Source organism: Pristiophorus japonicus, chromosome 2 (assembly GCF_044704955.1).
Source record: "Pristiophorus japonicus isolate sPriJap1 chromosome 2, sPriJap1.hap1, whole genome shotgun sequence".
NCBI classification, from domain to species: domain Eukaryota; kingdom Metazoa; phylum Chordata; class Chondrichthyes; family Pristiophoridae; genus Pristiophorus; species Pristiophorus japonicus.
The window spans coordinates 85054729-85069843 of NC_091978.1; the positions used below are offsets into that span (position 1 = coordinate 85054729).

At 42.1% G+C, this 15115-nt stretch overlaps 1 protein-coding gene and 1 long non-coding RNA gene across 2 annotated transcripts in view; both read left to right on the top strand.

The window, feature by feature from the left end:
- ube2r2 (ubiquitin-conjugating enzyme E2R 2) overlaps nucleotides 1-15115 on the top strand; it is a 185934-nt gene that overhangs the window by 78396 nt on the left and 92423 nt on the right. The window lies entirely within an intron of this gene.
- LOC139239396 (uncharacterized) overlaps nucleotides 1-15115 on the top strand; it is a 67292-nt gene that overhangs the window by 49500 nt on the left and 2677 nt on the right. Inside the window, exon 3 of the long non-coding RNA XR_011588636.1 lies at nucleotides 11507-11539. This is a non-coding gene — a long non-coding RNA (uncharacterized lncRNA). The remainder of the gene's footprint in view (nucleotides 1-11506; nucleotides 11540-15115) is intronic.

Sequence of the window (15115 nt, forward strand, 5' to 3'; positions counted from 1 at the left end):
TCGTGCCAATAGTGCTTCTCCGCCATACTTTAGTGCCTCGTCGGGGATTCCATCTGCTCCTAATGCCTTGTTTTTGAGCTGACGGATGGCCTTTTCTACCTCGTACAGGGCTGGGGTTTTGCTGAGATGATGGCGGGTAGCATGCTGCAGGATGGAGTCGAGGACACTTGTCAAAGGGAGTCTCGATTAAGGAGATCTTTGAAGTGCTCCTTCCAGCGGGTCCTGACTGCCTCAATGTCCTTAATGAGTGTCTCCCTGTTCTTGGCCAGCAGTGGGGTGAGGCCTTGGGTGCTTGGGCTGTAGGTGCGGTGAAGAATCCTCGCACGTCATGGCTGTCGGCTAGCTGCTGGATGCCGTATGCTTTCTCCATCCACCATCTATTCTTTAAGTCACGGGAGTCTATTATCAGCAAGGGCAGACATCGACGACGAGGTCCAACACTGCCTCCAGTGTGCCAGCGAGCCTTCGGTCACCTGAGGAAGAGAGTGTTTGAAGACCAGGACCTCAAATCTGGCACCAAGCTTATGGTCTGCAAGGCAGTTGAGATACCCGCTCTCCTATATGGCTGAGACGTGGATCATATACAGTCGACACTTCAAAGCACTGGAGAAGTAACAGCAGCGCTGCCTCTGCAAGATCCTGCAAACCCACTGGGAGGATAGACTCACCAAACGTTAGTGTTCTCAATCAGTTCAACATCCCCAGCATCGGAGCACTGACCACACTCGACCAGCTCCATTCAGCAGGCCACATCGTCTGCATGCCCGACACGAGACTCCCAAAGCAAGCGCTCTACTCTACACGGCAAGCGAGCCTCAGGTGGGCAGAGGAAACGTTTAAAGGACGCCCTCAAAGCCTCCTTGATCAAGTGCAACATCCCCACTGGCACCTGAGAATCCCTGGCCCAAGACTGTCTTAAGTGGAGGAAGAGCATCCGGGAGGGCGCTGATCACCTTGAGTCTTGTCGCCGAGAGCGTGCAGACAGCAGAAGAAGCGTGCAGCAAGCCAGACTCCCCACCCACCATTTCCTTCAATGACTGTCTGTCCCACCTGTGACGGAGGTTATAATTTCCCATATTGGTCACCTGAGAACTCACTTTTCGAGTGGAAGCAAGTCTTCCTCGATTTCAAGGGACTGCCTATGATGATGATTTACCTGTGTGCAACTACACTTGCAAATCTATCGACGAAACAGTAATAGCTTTATTTTTTTTCAGTAGTAAAAGTGCCACGTGATTTGATTAAATATTATGGTTAGAACATCATAGTGGGCAAAATAAAAGCATTTTGGTGTTTTATTTTTCTGTTTTCAGTTAATTTTCCCTGTGTTCTTTCTAGAACTTGGGTTGGTAATCTGCTCGTAGACCTTTGCCAATACTGCTCCGATCGTTAAACACTTTTGGGAAAAACTCCTCTCTTGTCCTGTGAGGAAGAGCAACAACACTGGTCAGCAGATCCTTACAGTTAGACAGCTTACGATTGGTAAATTTAACAGTATGAGGAATTATGAATGCAAAAGATCATAGTGCTTCCTGATGTACTTATCAATTCTGCTCCAGCTCCTATTTGATATTGCTTCATTCTGGAAGGAGATTCTTTTCTATGCAATGTGATTGAAAATTGCTGATCTCATTATTTCCTGCGCCATATCAGAAATTCCCACTTGTGGCAAATCTGCTGCTGGACTGAAGAAATGATGTCTGTTTGGAGTTGCAGTTAGGGGTGTTGGTGAGAAGCACACCAGGGAGAACAACCATCTCGGGTGCAGAATGGCTGTGAGAAGGAGACTGATTCTCGGACCATGGTTCGACATGTTAGAAGCAACCAGTACTAAATTTATGGGAGGTGGGGAGGAGTAAGAGGTCACAAAATTCCCCAAAGGAGTACCCAGTATAAAAATGGCTCTCAACTGGTGTTTGAACGTGAATTCCACTCATAGCTATTGTAGTCTGGTCTTTCTCACAGATCAGCAACTGACTTAATTTGGGCATTGAAAATTGATGTTCAATGGATGATTTTGAAGCATTATATTTTTCTTGACTTGAAACATTTATAGTTGGTCATAGATTTTTGTGGAAAAGGTAAGAGAACATAGTCATCTGTGAATTTCCAGATTTTTGTGCCGTTGAATAATCTTCAGTACCAACTGCCTGCTTTTGGTATACAGTATAATTTTCCTCGTTGTTTTGGATACCTGTTGCGATGTAGCTAAAATTAATCTAATAGTTAATGTGTTCCGTCTTAAGCCCGTGATGATCTGCTTTAGAAGAATATATTGGAGTGATGCTGTCCACTGGAGCAGCAAGGCATGGTGCCACAAAGCAGTGAAATGCAGGTTTGAGTTTCCAGCTGCTTTGCTGCAGGGAAGCACAGAATAGAGGCAACTGTCTGCTTGTGGGGAAAAGGAAATTAAATAGGATGTCGGCACCATATGATGGTACATCTCATGATTGGGTGATTGTGCTACTGTGACAGGACCTGGAAGCAGGCTGCTGCTCTTGACCTGTTGTGTAGAGGCGATGCTGCCTGTTGGGGTGTGGGGAAGAGAACATATGCCCTCCCAAGTATATATGCTTTCGAGCTTTCCAACTCCAGTGTGGAATCAATATGAGAAAACATTACACAAGAGCGAGAACAAACTTATTTCTGCTATTGAACATTATATGAAAATAAATCAATTAATGTATGCGAATTTTTGAACTACTGGGACACTACTCGATATGGTCCTCACTTTTGAAAACTGACAAAATAGCCTTTGAAGCCTGTCTTCTTTGTGATTAAATTAGAGTTTCTGTTTTAATAAGTTTTGAAAATAAATTAACAGTGTTGCATAGAATTACTTCAAAATTATAACGTAGAAACAGACTGTTTGGCCCAACGTGTTGGTGTTTATTCTCCATATGAACAGTCGTCCCAATTCCATGTGCCTGTCCTGTTGCCATATTCCTTTATTCCCCATTACTTCAACTACTTATCTGTAGAATCACATTAAAAATTTAGAATATGGAAACAGGTCTTTCATGTTAAATAATATATGGACTATGTAGTCAAGCCAGTTTATAACCAACTGTAGCCATAAATTTATCAAATTTTTCCCACTTTCAGTGGAACATCATGGTAACTGTTATAACACTAACTTGCATTTATATAGCGCCTTTAATTTAGTAAAACATCTTGATGCACTTATATTATACTTAATATACTTTTACATGGAGGAAAATATTCTTCATTTAAAAAAAAAAATGTTTTCAAGGATGATGCAATGAACACATTCATTTTTCTGAATGTATATCGTATATTAAAATTTAACATGATACAGATTGGCAGCTTTTATCTTTTTGGACAAGATGTATTTCATTTAACAAGGGCCAGTGCAGTTTTCTCATGAGCAAGCAAAGCAACACACTATCAAGCACTGAAACATTCTGACCTTAAAACTAACTGCAAAGTAAATGAAAAAAGGTTGCGAGTACCTTCTGTCTTTTTCCAAGACCTGTGTCTCAACACGACTCTCCAGGGTGGTACCGATAGCCAACTCACGATTTATCATCATTGCTTTAGGGTAAAAAGAGGTATAAAATCTCCAGGCTGCTGAATTCTGCCTTAACTGTTGGTAGTCAGATCACCGGAGAATCATATTTGCTCTTGTCCTTGGTCACCACATCCACTGACTTGTGTAGCAATCTGACAGTTAGATAGCATCTCACCACTGACCATTTGGTCAACTGTCATGTCTGCCTCAAACTTCACTTCAGCAAGCATGTCAAGCAACCTGGGTGCCAGGAGATGTTCAGGGTTGGGAACATCAGCACCTGGTTCCTCTGACTCCAAATTAATGTGCTGCAAATTATCTTCAGTGATGTATGCCAGTAGGCGGTGATGGTCTGTGAACAAACCTCCGATCAAGCAGCTGGAAGGAGGTTGAATTGTGGCTCTTGACTTGCATCATATGCTATCGGGCATCACTTAAGGATAGGCAATACCAGTCTCAATCAGGAGAAGAATCTGCTGCTTTCTGCATGCAAATTCAACAGGTCTGAAGTCATGCACACTTTTTTCATGTCGTAAAGCATATGAATCTGTTGCACAGAATAAAAACATAGGGATTCCTAATTACAAAGGATATAATCTTGTCACTGATGTCCATGTTTGCATACAGTAGTGTTACCCTCTAGTTGCTTTGGCACCTGAATATGCCTACAGAGAAGTCAGTGTAAGGTCTTGTCAGGCAGCACTTGTCACCATTGTTAGAAATGAATGGCTTGTGCTCTTGAGGGGCATAATGCAACCCAGAACACTATTTGCTTTAGCTATAGCTTCTCTGCTCTTGAGGGGCATAATGCAACCCAGAACACTATTTGCTTTAGCTATAGCTTCTCTGCTTAAGTTGTGAACCTTGAGAGTTCTGAACTATAACAGCAAGATTTTTTTCTTGCACTGCAAGCTTCAGTTTTGTTATTTGTAAGGTGCAAGTGTGCTTAGCGTTGGTCCTGCCCACATACATAACACTGCACTTTTCTAAGTTCAATACCATTTACCAAGCGCAGGCTTATTTCCCCCAACATTGAGATCTTCTTGCAGTTTTGTTTTCCCCACCGTCTCAACTTGCACAAATCTTTGTCGTTTACGCAAACCTGTGGACTAATCCCCCAACATCATCTGCTAGGTCATTAATATAGATAGTAAAGGGTAATGGCCCTCACACTAATCGCTGTGGAAACCGATCTCCAAACAGATCCACAGCTGTTGATAGTTTTGCACCTTCAGACAGTCATTCAATTCTTAATCCACTGCACGAGCTTCCTATTAATTCCATAAAGTTCTATTGTGTGCTGTAATCATATTGTCAGGTACCTTATCAAATGCTTTTAGAAAATCAAGGTAGACCATGTCTACTGGATTACCCTCATCTGCCAACCTAGTGACTGCTATCAAATTAGTCAGACATGACCTTTTCCACAGCCGTGTTCAGTGCCGCTGATAAGGCCTTTTTTGATTAGATAATTATATACGGTACCTTGTGATCTGTTAAAGCATCTTTTCTATAACTGAAGTCAAACGAATAAGCTTATAGTTTCCCTGTACTGGCTTACATAGAATATGCGACACATAAACAGGCTATTCAGCCCAACCAGTCCATGCCAGTGTGTTAATGCTCCACTTGAGCCTCCTCCTGTCTTTCCTCATCTAAATCTATAAGCATTACTCGCTATTCCCTTCTCCCCCATATGCTTGTCTAATCTCCCCTTAAACGCATCTATACTATTCGCTTCAACCACTCCCTGTGGTGGCAAGTTCCACATTCTCACCACTCTCTGGGTAAAGAATTCCCTATTGGATTTCTTGGTGACTATCTTATATTGGTGGCCTCTAGTAATGCTCTTCCCCACAAATTGAAACATTATCCACTCTCTCAAAACCTTTCAAATTTAAAAAACCTCTATTAGGTCACCCTTTGGCCTTTTTTTTTCAGCAGAAAAGAGACCCATCCTTTCGTGATGTCTATACCCTCACATTTCTGGTATCATCCTTGTAAATCTTCTCTGCACCCTCAAATGCTTCTACAGGTGCAGCGTCCAAAATCCGGAGTTCCGGAATCTGGACTCTGGGACAATTCGTGGCAGTGTCGTCTGGAATCCATAAAATGTTCCGGAATCCGGACCGGACGCCGCTGCCCGACTTCTGGGCCTCGCCTCGCCACCGCTTGCCTCGCCACCCTTACCTCGGGGCCTCCTCACCGGCCCACGCGAACACCTCCTCGACGGGGTCAGCGCGACGACGATCTCCTCGGCGGGGTCCCGCCCGACTCGAACACCTCTTCGGCGGGCACCGGATGGCCCGAACAGCTCCTTGGCAGGTAACCCCCCCCTTTCTGGCGTTCCGAAATCCAGAAATACCCGAACCTGGGCTCTGGTGTTTCCGGATTCGTGACGTCAAAGACATTCCAAAGTCCGGAAAAACACAAAATCCGGAACGGCCTTTGGGACGCTGCACCAGAATTGTACTCGGTACAAAGTATGGTCTAACCAAGGTTCGATACAGGTTTAGCATAACTTCCCTGCTTTTCAATTCTATACCTCTAGAAATAAACCCTAGTGCTTGGTTTGCTTTTTTACGGCCTTACTAACCTGTGTCGCAACGTTTAGTGATTTGTGTATTTGTACTCCAAGATCCCTTTGTTCCTCTACCCCACCTAGACTCGCATCCTCCAAGTAATAAGTGACCTCCTTATTCTTCCCACCAAAATGTAATACCTCACATTTATCTGTGTTGAACTTAATTTGCCAATTATATGCCCATTCTGCAAGTTTATTACTGTCCTCCTGTAATTTGTTGCAGTCCTCCTCAATATTGACTATTGCCCCCAATTTGGTGTCATCTGCAAATTTAGAAATTGTTTTTGATTCCAAAGTCAAAATCATTAATATAAATTGTGAACAACAGTAATCCCTACTATGCCTGGTTCGTTGCAATGCATGATTTCCTCCAGCTCCCCTGTTTTATTACGGACACTGTGCATTGTTGTACAGACAGTTTAACTAATTTTTACTAGGATTTCCTTGTTTTATGTTTAACCATCTTTTTAGACTCCTGTTCTATAACACTCTATTCCCTTGCCATCAATGCCCTCCCTTACTTTATTCTTTCCTATGCGCTCTTTTCCTGTTTTGTTTATATTTAGGCTGGTTACGTTTCTTGTACATGCCTCCCCCAGTCTTAGTTTAAAGCCTTTGTCACCTCCCTGTTCCGCTAGGACACGGGTCCCATCCCGGTTCTGGTGGAGCCTGTCCCATCGGTACAGCTCCTTCCTGTCCCAGAACTGGTGCCAGTGTCCCATGAAAAGGCTCATCTTCCTTTTTGAAAACCAGATGAATAAAATGCTTTGAGATGTTGTGAAGTTATGAAGGGTGCTATATAAATTCAAATTCTTTCTTCAACCTCCCAGAATTCAGATATCTTGAGCAAGGAATTAGTATGATTGCCCATTTCTGTGACTGCCCCGAATTCCTGGATATTCTTGTTGTATTGCAGGAAACAGAATTTTACACAGCACTCCAGTTGTGGACATACCAGATGCTTGTACAGACTCTTCTGGGATTTTTTTTCTCTCTACTTCTAACTATATATTCTAAGATTTGTTTAGTTTTAATCACTCTTGCTGTACCGTCTGCAATTGGTTTCAGTGACCTGTTCATCATTACTCCCAGATCCCTCTCCTGTTTTGTCCTGTAGCTTAGAGCTTTTTAAATTTACATTACCATTCTGGTTATTTACCATCTCTAGCTTCATCGTTCTTTGACAATGTGAAATACCATTTGCCATTCTTGTCCATTCATTTTCCCAAACTATTTTCTCCCATGTATTTGGTTTGCCTGTTCCCTGTTGTTTGAACCTGCTCCTTCCCAATTTGATGTCTACAAAATTAGCTTTATTTTGGTCCCTAGCTTTGGATCATTTATATACACTGTAAACAGCAATAGCCCCTGCACTGAGCCAAATGGCACCTTGCTGGTAAATCTTTGTCATGTCAATGCAGCTCCATTCATAATGACCATTTGCTTTCTCTTGTGAAGCCAATTTTCAACCGTGCATTGTGGGCTTGTGATGCATGGGATGGACACTTTTAATGAAATTACTGCATCTACAGGATTTCTGTTGTCACGCAAGACCTCAAAATCTACCTTTTCTAAATTTGATTTTTCCAATGTACTCATTCTCTCATCATGTGCCATGCCTTAAATTCTACCATATTCTAGTCACTGCTGCCAAGGCCTTCTGATCTACTCTGTTAGCTGCTAGTTATTTAATATCCATATCTCTGTCTGTAGAGTTCCCTTGACCAATTCTTCCATGTAACCACTTTTGCCTTAATCACGCCCTGTGGCAAAGAAGTCCATCACCTAACTACTTTGTGTAAAGAAATTTCTCCTGAATAAATCTCTCCCTCTTCCTGTTAGTTGCTCATTTAACAGCAGACATTAGATTCTCCCTCCATTGGTTGCACTCTTTAGTTTAAATAACCAGCATTCAGGGTGCTGACAGCATCGTAGATCCATATTTTTGAAAATGTGGATCAACAAACCAACCATTGGTTTTAAGGCCAGCTATTCCTGCAGAGTAATACTGAGCCAATTCCCTTTGTTTGGACTCTAGTAATCGGGCATGGCATTGCACAACAGAGCCTTGGGACTGGAAAACAACTGAAATTATATAAAAGGAAAAACACAGTATATGGAGATTTTTTGAGACTGGATTAATTTTATAAGCAAGGGTAAAGGCCAATAAAAATCACTATCTATTTATTCATAGATCTACCTATGATCATTGAACACACAGTTTAGTGGAAAAGTACTTGTAGATCATGACAAATCCTAGCTGCAAGACACCTTTCATTGTATTTGACAATTTAAGAATAACTGCACATATCGACAGCAGTGACATTAAGACTGTCAGTTTATTTATATCCTAGAGTTGCTGTTGAAAACTAAATGCATGCTGTATGTAGAAGTTGGTATGCAATGTATCCAAATCTTCTATGACTCGGTATAGTTTGAAGCTGGTATAAAAACAACAGATTGCTCTAAGTGAATAATTAATGCCGGTTGCCCTCTTATCACAAGATCACTCTTGTAGATGGACACATGGAGACAGGTCAATTGTTACCTGTTTCCATCTTCGGTTAATTTAATCTGCTTGCTAATCTATAATTAATGTTGACTTCAAATGATCACAAATTAGAATTTGAAGACTAACACATGATTCATTTTTGACTGTTAATGTCTAAGTATTTGAGTGAGAATTGCTTCTTTGTACAGTAATAGCAATTAATTGTGTTACATTATAGTATAAACAAACTATCATAGTGACTTGGGTTATCAGAGTTCAGTATATTTCAATATTGAGTTAGAATTTCCGATGAATTTGCGCCAGACACGAGCGTAATTGGGGGTCTACAGCATATACCTGGTGTAAAAGATCAAGCAACCTCGGGCTCAAGTGCGTTGAGCACACAATTACATTACTTGTACATCCAAATTTCCATGATCTTTTACACCCATCTATCGGCCCCAAGTTTCCACATGATTTGCTCCTGATTTTTAGGAGCAACTGGTGTAGAACGGAGTATGTTAGAAATCGGAATTCTCGTCATTTAGTTTGCTCCAGTTCTCGTCAGTTAGAACAGTTTCACTTTGGAACAGAATTTTTTTTTCAAAAGAGGGCGTGTCCGGCCACTTACGCCTGATTTCAAAGTTTCGTGAGTGAAAACTTACTCCAAACTAACTTAGAATGGAGTAAGTGAAGATTTTTGTACGCTCGAAAAAACCTTGTCTACACTTTAGAAAATCAGGCGTAGGTTACAAATTAGGCGTAGGGAATGAGAGTGGGGGGGGGAAGGGAAGTCATTAAATTCTACAATCAATCCGTAGTTATACTTATACAAATATTATACAAATAAATCCAACCTGAATAAAAATTTATAAGCAAAGAAAAGATTAAATAAACCATGTTCCTACCTGTGTGAAATAGCATCAGCCTTCGAGCTGCTGTGCTTCAGGCAGGCCTTTCATGTTGAAGACAGGCAGGGGTGTGGCATCAGTGTCTCGACGGCAGCGGCAGCAAGCTTCGAGCTGAGCTGCAGTGCTTGAGGCAGGCCTTCATTCTCTTCGTGGCTGGCCGCGAAGAAGCAGCACCGGACGGACTCGAGGCCATTCGGCCATAGGATATCAGCGGCGTCAGTGGCTGGCCGGCAGCCGAAGAATCAACACCTGACACACGCAGCTCTTTATGGTGCTTGAGGCCATTTGGCCACGCTTTCGGGGCGGCGTCGAAGATACAGCAGCAGCCTTCGAACTGTGAGGGGGACTGAGGACATTTGGACAGGGAGAGGCAGCCACATCGACAGTTTTATATTTAAATTTGCAGAATGGGTGCTGCATTGTCGTCACCACGTATTATGCAATGGTTTGCCATCTTTATTCTTGGTGGACGTTGATCCATTGCAAAGTTGAATTGGTACTCTTATTTCTCCAAACACACAGTCCTTTAATTTGCATGCACCAATGCAGCACCGGTTCTGCAAGTTTAGCAGTGAAAAGCTGAACTCACTGATTTCAGCAGGTGATTTATTCAGCAGTGCTGCTAAAAGCATTCCCTCACACACAGAAATATCAAAAAAAATTAAATTACAAGCCTTTGCAGGGGTCCAAGAAACAAATCTTCACTTTTTCTGCAGTATTTTTAAAAATGGCCGAGTGCCAATGTTTGTGTGAGACTGCGCGTGCGCGCACGCTCCAACGCGCACGCGCAGGGTTGCCGGCACCACGAAGGCTAATTTAAATTGTACCCGCCCCCTGCTACTTAGAAAATCGGCGCGAGTGTTAGGCTCCGCCCCCTGCTGCAAAGAGCGCGCCGTGCCAAGCAGACATCGAGCTCCAAGGAGCTCGAGAATATCGGACTTTTTTTTAGGCGCAGTTTTCGGCACGAAAAACAGGCGCCCAGCTCGGAGGTGCGCTGTTTTCGCCGCGGGGCGAAACTTGGGGCCATCGTTTCTTGCGCCCAAACTAATCTCAAGCCCATTATGTGCCTGCCCCCAGGTTAAAGAGCTGTACAAGTAGATTTTCTGCAATTACTCTGGTTCAAAATGGGTGTGAAATCAAGCTCAGAATTTTAGGCACAGCAGGAAATGGTCATTTTTGATGTTTTATTGCATGTTTTAAGCATTTAAAAAAAAAAACTTACTCTTCGAGACCAGCACTGTGTTTTTTGTTTCGTTGAGTACATTTTTATGATTCAGTGTGAGTCACACAAAAAATGTAAAAGCATCCACAATTGCATGTTCTTAAACATGATGTGCCTAATCAGTGTGAATGATGGCTTGAAACTTCAATCTTTATACTTAAAGAAGGTCTGTATGATGTGAATTCGATGCTGTTGGGCCCTGATTGTTTACTTTGATTTTCGCTTGTTTACGCTGAGTTTTACACTCTGATGTATATTATTGAGATTGACAGGAAATTAATAGTAAATTGATGGCAAAATGGGCACATGAATGGTCGTCATTTGGGGTATAACTTCCCATTTGAGGCCCCACGGGAAATTCCACCCTTTACAGCCTTTCATCTGTTTTTATTTTTGGAGTAAGAAATAGACCAGAGTCCTGTTGAAAAAATGCCTTAATAGTGGCAGTGAATAATGTAAAAGATGTTTTGAAAAGAGAGGAAGAGTCCAGAACATTTGAATAACATGGTTGTAAATGTGGGATGCTAGCTAATTTTCTATTGGTTTAAAAACTCCTTGCTGTTTTACTTGTATTTTATTTCAAGAAATATCCAGTTTGGAAACTGTTGGCAATTGGTGCCAAAAAATTACTTGAAAATCTTCAACCCAAGTATGGTATAATAGCACCTAATAGGGTAGTAAAATGTGTATCATCCAGGGCCTTAACCACTACGGAAGCAACTGAATTATCTCCTATTTTTTTTCTGTCCTATGTTGTAAACGCAAGCCACACTGCTCAATCATGATTGAGAAAAAAAAGGTAATAATTTCCTATTTTGTATTGACCGACAAAATTACGTGCTCTATACCTTGGGAAGCATGTTTTATTTCTATGTACGTGCTGGCTCAGCTTAGTTCGATTGTAGTGTGTGCGCAGTGAACCACACTTGTATGAGGGATAGTAGGTACTGTGGCAGAGCAAGGTTTAGCAAAGGGTTAATGGTGACATCTCAAGACAGAATCTTGATGAATGAGATGCTGAAACTAAATGGAGTAGATGAGACAGAGAGATGCTTTTACACTGTTGATGTACGACCAACTGCATATGCATGGTTCTTCCATTGGCTAAATTCCATTCTAAATCACTGAACCTACAGTAAATAGAAGTGGAGAAAAAAACTGTCGGTTTACAGCCACCTTGCTTTAATTTAAACAAACGCAGAGAATCAGTCCCAGGCGTCTGGATTCTGACCTTCCTATTAACAATTCACCCAGCAACGTTTCAAGGTCTGGCTCCCTGAAGCAGAGTGCAACAACGGAAGAGGGATCCATGAAATATGAAAGCATTTTAAGTGTTTTGGCATTGCTTCTTAAAGCTACGCATGCTATGTCTGACACTATCAGCATACATACAGCTACATTTCATGCCTTGAGTGAGTTGGTCACCCCGGCAGATTACTGTCATGCACAGTACCCATGATGCACTGACTCAGGCAACAACCAGGGGTTGTCACAGGTAAAAGATAGCAGCACAATCTGTAGTTGAAGCTAAGCTCGGATTAAAGTGTGCAACCGGTGAACAATGCAGTTATGTTGGTTCTTGCTTCATTGGCTATTCATGGTATGTTTCTTGCCCCTGTTGTGTCCAATTCCCAAGCACTGCCAACATTCACCTTGTAACAGCTCAATTGCCACATGGACAATTCTCAGTTAGTCAATCACTGGTTGCAGGATTCTTTGATGTTGGGAACTTTCAAAGGAGTACTACAGTGTTGGCAGACTTAAGACAATTTAGAGAAAGATAAATAAGATCTGCAGAAATTTACACTCCAAAATTAAATGCTGGGCTTAAAATGTCATCCATTTTGTGTACTGGAATTCCTTAAACTGATCAGAGTGAATATTTACTCCTGTTTTCTTTCCATTTGAAACCTTTGATCACATCTGTTGAAATTATAAAATGAATGTTTGTAATCCTCTCCCCATATAGGCAGATATGTATTTCTTCTTCGGAAAACATTGTTTTCACAGTATTGGTACTTCATGGGTAACATCCAATTGTAGTAACATAACAATTAGGAGCAGGAGTAGGCCATCATTATAGGCAGTCCCTCGAAATTGAGGAAGACTTGCTTCCACTCTAAAAGTGAGTTCTCAGGTGACTGCAGTCCAATACGGGAATTACAGTCTCTGTCACAAGTGGGACAGACAGTCGTTGAAGGAAAGGTGGATAGGTGGGGAGTCTGGTTTGCCGCACGCTTCTTTCGCTGTCTGCGCTTGGTTTCTGCATGATCTCGGCGACGAGACTCGAGGTGCTCAGCGCCCCCCAGATGCTCTTCCTCCACTTAGGGTGGTCTTGGCCAGGGATTGCCAGGTGCCAGGAGTAGGCAATACGGACGTTCGAGCCTGCTCCGCCATTCAATAAGATCATGGTTGATCTTTGACCTCAACTCCACTTTCCTGCCTGATCCCCAAATCTCTTGATTTCTCTGAGTCCAAAAATCTATCTCTGCCTTGAATATAAACGATTCAGCATCCACAGCTCTTTAGTGTAGAGAATTCCAAAGGTTCACAACCCTCTGAGTGAAGAAATTCTTCCTCGTCTCAGTCTTAAATTGCCAACCCCTTATCTTGAAACTATGCCCCCTAGTTCTAGACTCTCCAGTCAGGGGAAACAACTTCTCAGCATCTACCCTGTCAATCCCCCTAAGAATCTTGTATGTTTCAATGAGATCGCCTCTCATTCTTCTAAACTCCATAGAAACATAAAAAATAGCTGCAGGAGTAAGCCATTCGGCCCTTTGAGCCTGCACCACCATTCAATAAGATCATGGCTGATCATTTCCTCAGTACCCTTTCCTGCTTTCTCTCCATACCCCTTGATCCCTTTAGCCATAAGGGCCATATCTAACTCCCTCTTGAATATATCCAATGAATTGGCATCAACAACTCTCTGCGGTAGGGACTCCAGATAGTATAGGCCCAATCTACTAAAGTTCTCCTCATAGGAAAACCCCCTCATCCCAGGGATCAGTTTAGTGAACCTGCATTGCACAGCCTCTAAGGCATGTATGTTCTTTCTCTGATGAGACTTAAACTGCACAGTACTCCAGATGTGGTCTCACCAAAGCCCTGTACAATTGTAGTAAGACTTCCTTATTCTTGTACTCCAACCCCCCCTGCAATAAAGGCCAACATGCCATTTGCCTTCCTAATTGCTTGCTAACCTTGTTTTTTCTCTGTATGAGGACACCCAAATCTCTCTACACAAACATTTAATAGTTCCTCACCATTTAAATCTTTTTCCATTCTACCAAAGTGAATATCCTCACATTCCCCCACATTATACTCCAGCTGCCACCTTATTGCCCACTCACTTAACCTGTCCATATCCCTTTGCGGGCTCTTTGTGTCTTTGTGTCCTCATAGCTTACTTTCCCACCTAGCTTTGTATCGTCAGTAAACTTGGATATATTACACTTGGTCCTTTCATCTAAGTCATTAATATAGATGGTAAATAGCTGAGGCCCAAGCACTGATCCTTGCAGCATCCCACTAGTTACAGCCTGCCGACTGTAAAATGACCCATTTTCCCAAGGGAAGGAGGGAGAGAGAAAACGGGGAACTACAGGCCAGTTAGCCTGGCATCAGCTGTCTGGAAAATGTTGGAATCTATTATTAAGGAATTGGTAACGGGGCGTTTAGAAAATCATATGATTAGGCAGAGTCAACATGGTTTTATGAAAGGGAAATTGTGTAACAAATTTATTAGTGTTTTAAGGATGTAACTAGCAGGGTAGATAAAGGGAAACCAGTGGAAGCAGTATATTTGGATTTCCAAAAGGCATTTGATAAGGTTCCACATAAAAAGTTCCTACACAAGTTAATGGCTCAAGATGTTCAGGGTGATATATTAGTATGGATAGAGTATTGGTTAAATGACAGAAAACATAGAATAAGAATAAATGGGCCATTTTTAGGTTAGCAGGCTAGTGGGGTGCCACAAGGGTCAGTGCTAGGGCATTAGCTATTTACAATCTATATTAATGACTTGGATGAAGGGACTGAGTGTAATTTAACCAAGTTTGTTGACAGTACAAAGCCAAGTGGGAAAGTAAGCTGTGAGGAGGACACACCATCTGCAAAGGGATATAGACAGGTTAAGTGGGTGGGTAAGAAGGTGGCAGATGGAGTATAATGTGGGGAAATGTGAAGTTATTTACTTTGGTAGGAAGAATAGAAAAAAATAATATTTTTAAAATGGTGATAAACTTTTAAATGTTGGTATTCAGAAGGATTTGGGTGTTCTTGTACACAAAACACAAAGTTAACATGCAAATGGTATGTTGGCTTTTATTGCAAGGCAGTTAGAGTATAGGTTGAACCTTTCTCATCC